The sequence below is a fragment of the Eptesicus fuscus genome, chromosome 18 (genome assembly GCF_027574615.1).
Source record: "Eptesicus fuscus isolate TK198812 chromosome 18, DD_ASM_mEF_20220401, whole genome shotgun sequence".
NCBI lineage: Eukaryota > Metazoa > Chordata > Mammalia > Chiroptera > Vespertilionidae > Eptesicus > Eptesicus fuscus.
In genome coordinates this window covers 44,565,354-44,572,183 of record NC_072490.1, presented here as the reverse complement: position 1 = coordinate 44,572,183, position 6,830 = coordinate 44,565,354, and the positions used below count along the sequence as shown (strand labels likewise).

General features: G+C 40.4%; 1 non-coding gene and 1 pseudogene across 1 annotated transcript; one reads left to right on the top strand and one right to left on the bottom strand.

The window, feature by feature from the left end:
- Window positions 1-3,239: 3,239 nt before the first annotated feature.
- On the bottom strand, window positions 3,240-3,486 carry LOC114233327 (small Cajal body-specific RNA 13). Its single transcript, XR_003619479.2, has one exon. It is a non-coding gene; the product is annotated as a small Cajal body-specific RNA 13 (non-coding RNA).
- Window positions 3,487-5,104: 1,618 nt separating this feature from the next.
- LOC114233319 (60S ribosomal protein L17-like) lies at window positions 5,105-5,665 on the top strand (annotated as a pseudogene).
- Window positions 5,666-6,830: the final 1,165 nt, after the last annotated feature.

The window sequence follows — 6,830 nt, the reverse complement described above, 5'->3', positions numbered from 1 at the left end:
TTAGTTCATAGTGGTACAATAGGCAGGGGAGCAATTCTACTCGGTGGCAAAAGTTTACATGTGCTAAAAAGGATTTTCTAGGTTAAAGAAGTGTTCACCTGGTGGGAGATGAGAAAGAATATTCCAGGCAGAGGAAACAATGTGGGCCAAGACCTGGAGGCAGGTGCTGGTAAGTGCTGATAGGCACTTAGTGGTAAGTGCTGATTAGTGGGATGGAGAAGACTATAAATACCTTGATTTGGTTAGAGCCAATGGAACATACGGGGAAATGGCAGGGGTGGAGGCGGTAGAGGGATGGGAAGGGACCTCGTCATGAAGGCATAAACAATCGGAGTGCTATAAAAGGGTCTGCAGCAGGGGAATAACAAGAGATTAATATTTTAGGGAAAAAATGAGGCTCTGGTAAAGTGAGAAAAATGGATTGCAAACGTTTGAGACAAGCTGATCCATTAGATTTCATAGACTTCCTTTTCTGGTCAGTATGGGAAAACAAGTCTGGCTTTACCCTCCTACCTGAAACAACAATCAACAATATATATAAAACAATGGCTTACCAAACACTGGACATCAGGCAACAAAGGACAGAAATCCCTGCGAAAAAGGAAACAGATGAGATGAGCCTTATGATTGATTGCCCCAGCTTACTGCCTTGAGAAAGTTTCCAGACTGTGTTGCAAGGGAGGGGAAACCCTATTGGGCTCGTGGTCCCCCAGATTGAGGAGATAGAGCTAAGAGTCTGGAGAGATCAGGACAGCTGAGTTCCTCGGACAGAGCAGAGAGGACTGAGTTCACAGGACAGAGAGGAGAGCGCTAACAGAGAGGGAGAGCCTGGACATCTGCTTTGGATGCTTCCGGGATCCAGTAGAGTGTTGATCAGCACATGTGTGAGGCCAAGTCTTGTAGAGTGAACAGTGCCTGATGCATCCTGCAGAGCCAGGAGCAGTACTTACTCCTATCAGCCGCGCTAGAAAGACCAATAATTCATGGCATTGGGCAGATCAAACAGGAAGGTTTTCTCTCAGTACTAAGGAATAATTATCCCTAGACTGAACACTGCTTGGGACCTGCCTAACGAATCAAAAAAGCTAGCCCTAAAAGGATCAAACTGTGTCTGTGTTACTTAAGTGCATGCCAGAACAAAGCTCAGGAAGATTTATAGAAATATAAAAATATTCAGTATGCAACAGGTAAAAGTTACAATGTCTGGCATTCAATTAAAGATGACCAGGCATACAAAGAAGTAGGAAAACATGGTCCACATGAGAGGAATAATCAATCAATTGAAACTGGCTGGTAACCCACACAGACGTTAGAATTAACAGAGAATGACATAAAAAGTTATTGCAACTATTGCATATATTTAAAAAGTGACATAGAGATATAGATGATACACTAGTTTTCAACAACCTGGCTAGTGTTCAGTGAGTTGAGCATCGTCCTGTGTACTGAAAGGTCACCAGTTCGATTCCTGGTCAAGGCACATACCCAGGTTTTGGGTTCAGTCCCTGGTCGGGGTTCGTACGGGAGGCAATTGATCAATGTTTCTCTCACAATGATGTTTCTCTCTCTCTCTCCTCTTTCTCTCCCTTCTTCTTGCTCTAAAATCAGCAAAAACATATATATATTTAAAAGACCCAAATTAAACTTCTACAGAGGAAAAATACTATCAGGATTTTCTGACCATTGGATGAGAGTGTGGGGGGAGACAGGGAGAGGCAGATTGGGTGACATATGCTGCTTTAACAAGAACAAGGAGTAAGGATAGAAAGATGTGAATGGGGTCGGGGGCAGGGGAAAATTGAGTTTCAGGCTTTTATTGATAAAACTCTTAGAAATTCCAATGTTTAAGGAGTGACAGAAAAAGAAAAAGGAATTGATTAGAGTGGTTGAGAAGATGTGGTCCTGGAAGGAGAGAAAGAGCAAGTGTCAGAGGCTTCATGGAAACCAAGAAAGCCCCTAATTTTAATGAGGAAATGGTTGGCATGACTAGTACTGCAGCGATTAAGTAGGAGAAAAGCTGAGAAGTGGCCCAAGTGGCCCCTGGACCTGGATTCAGTGAAAACTGGAAGATAAAGAAAAAGGCCACAGGAAGATGTAGGATCAAGAAAATTTTTCATTGGTGGTGGTGGTGCTGATTTGAACAAAATTGAGAAATTTTTAAAATATTGAGGCAGAAAAAAATATATTGAGGCAGAAAAACATGTTCCAGTGCACATGCTCAGGAGTTAAATTGTCTTGACCCAATCTTTACTGAACTTACTCAAGTTAATTAACTTCTCTGAGCTTTATTTTCCTGATTTGCAATAATACTCCCAACTTCACAGGGATGTTTTCAGGATTTAAAGAGGTAATTCACACCAAGTGTTTGGAACTGTCCTTGGCTCAATGAATGCTAGCTGTGACAGAAAGGATGGGACTACAAGAGACCAGACAGGTGGGAGGTGGCAGGTGGCCTTGATGCAGAAGGAGTATGTTATTCTGATAGAAGGGAAGGAGGAAGGATGAGGTGGAGGTAAGAACCTAGAGAGAAATGAGTGAGTTCATGAGACTGCGGTTTTATATTTTAGGGGTTTGGGGCTTAAAAAGCTGTTTGAATTTTGATGAAGTGTCATTGGATGTGAAAGGAACCACACATCATAGCTCAGATGAAAAATGAAGGAGGATTCGGGGTGCAGGAAGGTGTGCTAGAGATGCAAAAGGGGGGTGGCTAGAAAAGGCCGTGCTCTGGGTGAGTTCAAAACCACAGGTGGAAACAACCATTTAGTTTGAGCATTTGCATTGGTTAAATGTAGTATATTCCTTCAGCTGCTCTTCTGAAACTTACAGCATTAATCCCTAGTCTTGAGAAGTATGCAATGTAGAAGTCTTTACATTTTATCATAGTAAAAGAGGTGGGAAGATATAACAGCTGGGGATCTTTGGCTATGGGCAAAAGAAATGAACTCCAACTAAATTAAGAAAAATTAAAAATTTTGGAGTAGCTCATGGGATTTAAAGAAAAGTTGGAGGATCATAACTCAGAGAGCATAGACCCAAAAGCCCCAATGGAACAAAAGCTGACAGCCCATCTCCATGGGGCCTCAGACCTTCCAGATGACAACTGCACCTCCAAGGGTTTGTCCTCCTGTGTGATCCCCTGAAAATTTAAATCCCAGAACAGATCTGATGGACTTGCTTCAAGGCGTATGGTCACAATCAGATGGCTTTCCGAATATGTAACTTTATTTATTTATTTTAAAATTTGTAGCAGTACTTAGTGTCCAATGGAAACCACTCCATCTGTTAAACGATATCTCAACTGCAAAGTTTCTCTTACTGTTGGTGGATAGAAAATGACATGGAACAGTCATTATCACCGTAGCAACAGTCCCCAGGAACTATCAGGGAAATCGCACATGGAAGGGCTGGCTTTTGAGCAGCCATCCTCAGCTTCCTCTGGTGCAGGATTCTTCTGCAAGTCTGATGTGCTAGTTTAGGGCACTGAATATGTAACTTTAATCATCCCTATTCGCTCTTCTTTTCTGTTGTTGTTAATCATCACCCAAGTATATATTTTCATTGATTTTTAGAGAGAGTGGAAAAGAGGGGGAGAGACAGAGAGAGAAACATCGATGTGAGAGAGACACATCCCGCACCTACCCAGACCAGGGTCAGGGATTGAGCCTGCAACCAAGGTATGTGCCCTTGACCAGAATCGAGCCCAGGACCCTTCAGTCTGCACTTTATCCACTGAGCCAAACCATCTAGGGTCCCATTTGCTCTTAGTAAAGTTGGCTGGACCTGAGGAAAGGTGGCTCTAGGAAAATAATTTAGTATATTTTTCTTTTCCTTCTTCAGTGAGTACATTATGCATCTGCTATGTTCCAGGTGCTTGTTAGGAGAAAGAGATATCTATAATAATAAAAGCATAATATGCTAAGTAGATGGGACAGCTGAATACACTGAATGACCTTCCAGATGTCATTATGAACGTCCTTCCCAAAGCCACTGAGGCAGGGGCTGAGGCAGAGGCGGTTAGGGGCAATCAGGCAGGCAGGCAGAGTGGTTAGGGGAGATCAGGCAGGCAGGCAGGAGAGCAGTTAGGAGCCAGTGGTCCCAGATTGTGAGAGGGTGCAGGCTGAGCTGAGGGACTCCCCTCCCATGCATGAATTTCATGCACCAGGCCTCTAGTCTTCAATAAAGAGCAAAGCCAGACAGGGGCTCTGCTTCCCTGGAGGGTAGGATTGAGGGTAGGTCTGAGATGACTCAGAAAATCAGACACATAGAGTAGGATAGAACACCCCTGTAGGATAGAACTGTGGTTTGCGATTGTATAATCATTAAGTTAAATGATTATACAATCGCAAACCACAGAAATGCTCTGAAGGAAATGAATGCCTCTAGGAGAGAGTACAACAAATAAGTCTGATCTAATTTGGGAGCTAAGGAAAGACTTTCTACCAGAAGAGGTGCCAAAACTGAGATCTGAGGGATGAATGAAGCTATGCTACAGAGCTAACAGTGTGTGCAAAGCACCCGTGCCTAGAGGAGCCTGTGTTATACCCTATACTTCTCTCTCAGCATCTGGCAAGTTTGACATAAACACAGATTTACAGTTGACTCCACCTGTTCCTATTTGTGATATCAGGGTACCTCAATTAATGAAAAAAAAATTTAAATGTGAGTTCATGAAGTCACTTACTTTCCTGAGGACACAAGTGATTACTTTTTTATTGTATTTTAGCTGATACAGACCTAGAGGTTGAATAAACATTTTGCAGTAAAATTAAGTCAAATTTTATCAAGTTGTAGCTTTCTGTGATATGATATTAAGGATCATGTTATGTAGCTCACAATAAGGAAAATACATAATTTAAAGCAAGTTTTCTTTGTTTTGTGGGGTGTTTTTTTTTTTTGTGTGTGTGTGTGTGTGTGTGTGTTGTTGTTGTTGTTTGAGAGAGATTTATTGTTCCACTTATTTATGCATTCATTGGTTGATTCTTGTATGTGCCCTGACCAGTGATCAAACCCCCAACCTTGACATATTGGAACAACACTCTAACCAACTGAGCTACCCAGCCAGGGCTAAAGAAATTTTATTTTAGCTTTTCCTATAAATGGCTTGATGGCTCGCTATTCACTTGAAATAATCCTATAAAATCATGCAAATCAAGAGGTTCAAATCTTCATGTTCACTTTAAGAACACTTGTGAAACTGCCCCGGCCATCAAGGGTATGCATATTCAAAAGTCACCAAGTATCTGAAGGATGTCCCTTTGCAGAAGCAATGTGTGCCATTCAGTCATTACAATTCTGGAGTTGGTAGGTGTGCCCAAGCAAAAAATTGGGGCTGGACACAGGGTCAGTGGCCCAAAAAGAGAGCTGAATTTTTACTGCACATGCTTAAAAGTGCAGAGAGTAATGCTGAACTTAAGGGTTTAGATGTAGATTCTCTAGTCATTGAGCACATCTAGGTGAATAAAACCCCCAAGAAATGGTGCAGAATTTACAAAGCTCATTGGCTGATTAACCCCCACATAAGCTCTCCCTGCCACATGGAGGTGATCCTATTGAAAAAGAGCAGATGGTTCCTAAACCAGAAGAGGAGGTGGCACAGAAGAAAAAGATACCCCAGAAAAAATTGAAGAAACAAAAACTAATGGCTATGGGAATAAATTCAGCATAAAATAAATGCAAATGAAAGTTTAAAAAATTATTTTAAATGAACTCTCTGTAGAGAATAATTATATGAAATTTGCATAAACTGCAAGAACCAAGATAGATGTTTTTGTATCTGTGCCTGTAGTTATTAATTAAATATGACACCTTACAACATGTCTACTAAATAGAATTAAATGTTTATTCTAGACATAAATATTTTGCTTGGGTTTTAAAAATTCTAGCAATATATTATTAACTGTAAAATAAAAAAAGTGAAGAAAACATAGATCAAATTTTATAACTGTTCTTTAGAAACGTTTTTTCATGCACAAATACCTATTTCATGTAAAGGCTGGTACACAGAAGTGTTTTTAATACTAGTTCAAAGTTTCAATACTATGCTGGGCTGTATTTTTAAATTCATAGGATTTGGGGGAAAACCTTTGTAAAAGTCATTCATAACCACCATCTGATTATTTTTTATTTATTTTTTTTGAAAATTTTTTTTATTGATTTCAGAGAGGGAGTGAGAGAGAGAGAGAGAAACATCAGTGATGAGAATTATTGATCGGCTGCCTCCTGCAGGCCCCAAACTGGGGGATGAGCCTGCAATCTGGGCATGTGCCCTGACTGAGAATTGAACCGTGACCTTCTGGTACATAGGTCAACACTCAAACCTGAAGCACGCAAGCCACCATCTAGTTTTAAAACACTACCATTACTCTGAAAAGTTTCCTCTTAAATTTAGGTTTTTCTTTTGAAACAACCATAGCCTGAAAAGGAAATTATATGTAAATGACTACTACAAAATGTTTGCTGTTGATTAGGCAAGCCCATCAATCTCAAAAATCCAATTTCAAAAATAAAAGACATCCAATCTACACTCCCTCCTCTGCCCCCAGGCAACCACTGATCTACTTTTTGTTCCTTTACAGAAGTTTTGTCCTAGTTAAATTCAATTAATCCAGAGAAAAATGTGGAAGAAATTGCATATACTGTAGTTTAACATGTCCATGGCACATAATAAGAGCTCAATAAGTGGAGTCCCTGGTACATACTATGCATAATGTCTGCTGAATGTATTGTAATTACTTTTTAATATTTCTTTTCTTCTTGGACCAGTGTGCAAAATAATATATCTTCAAGAGTTATAAAGAAGAGAAATATGATCCAATTCTATCCTTTCAGGT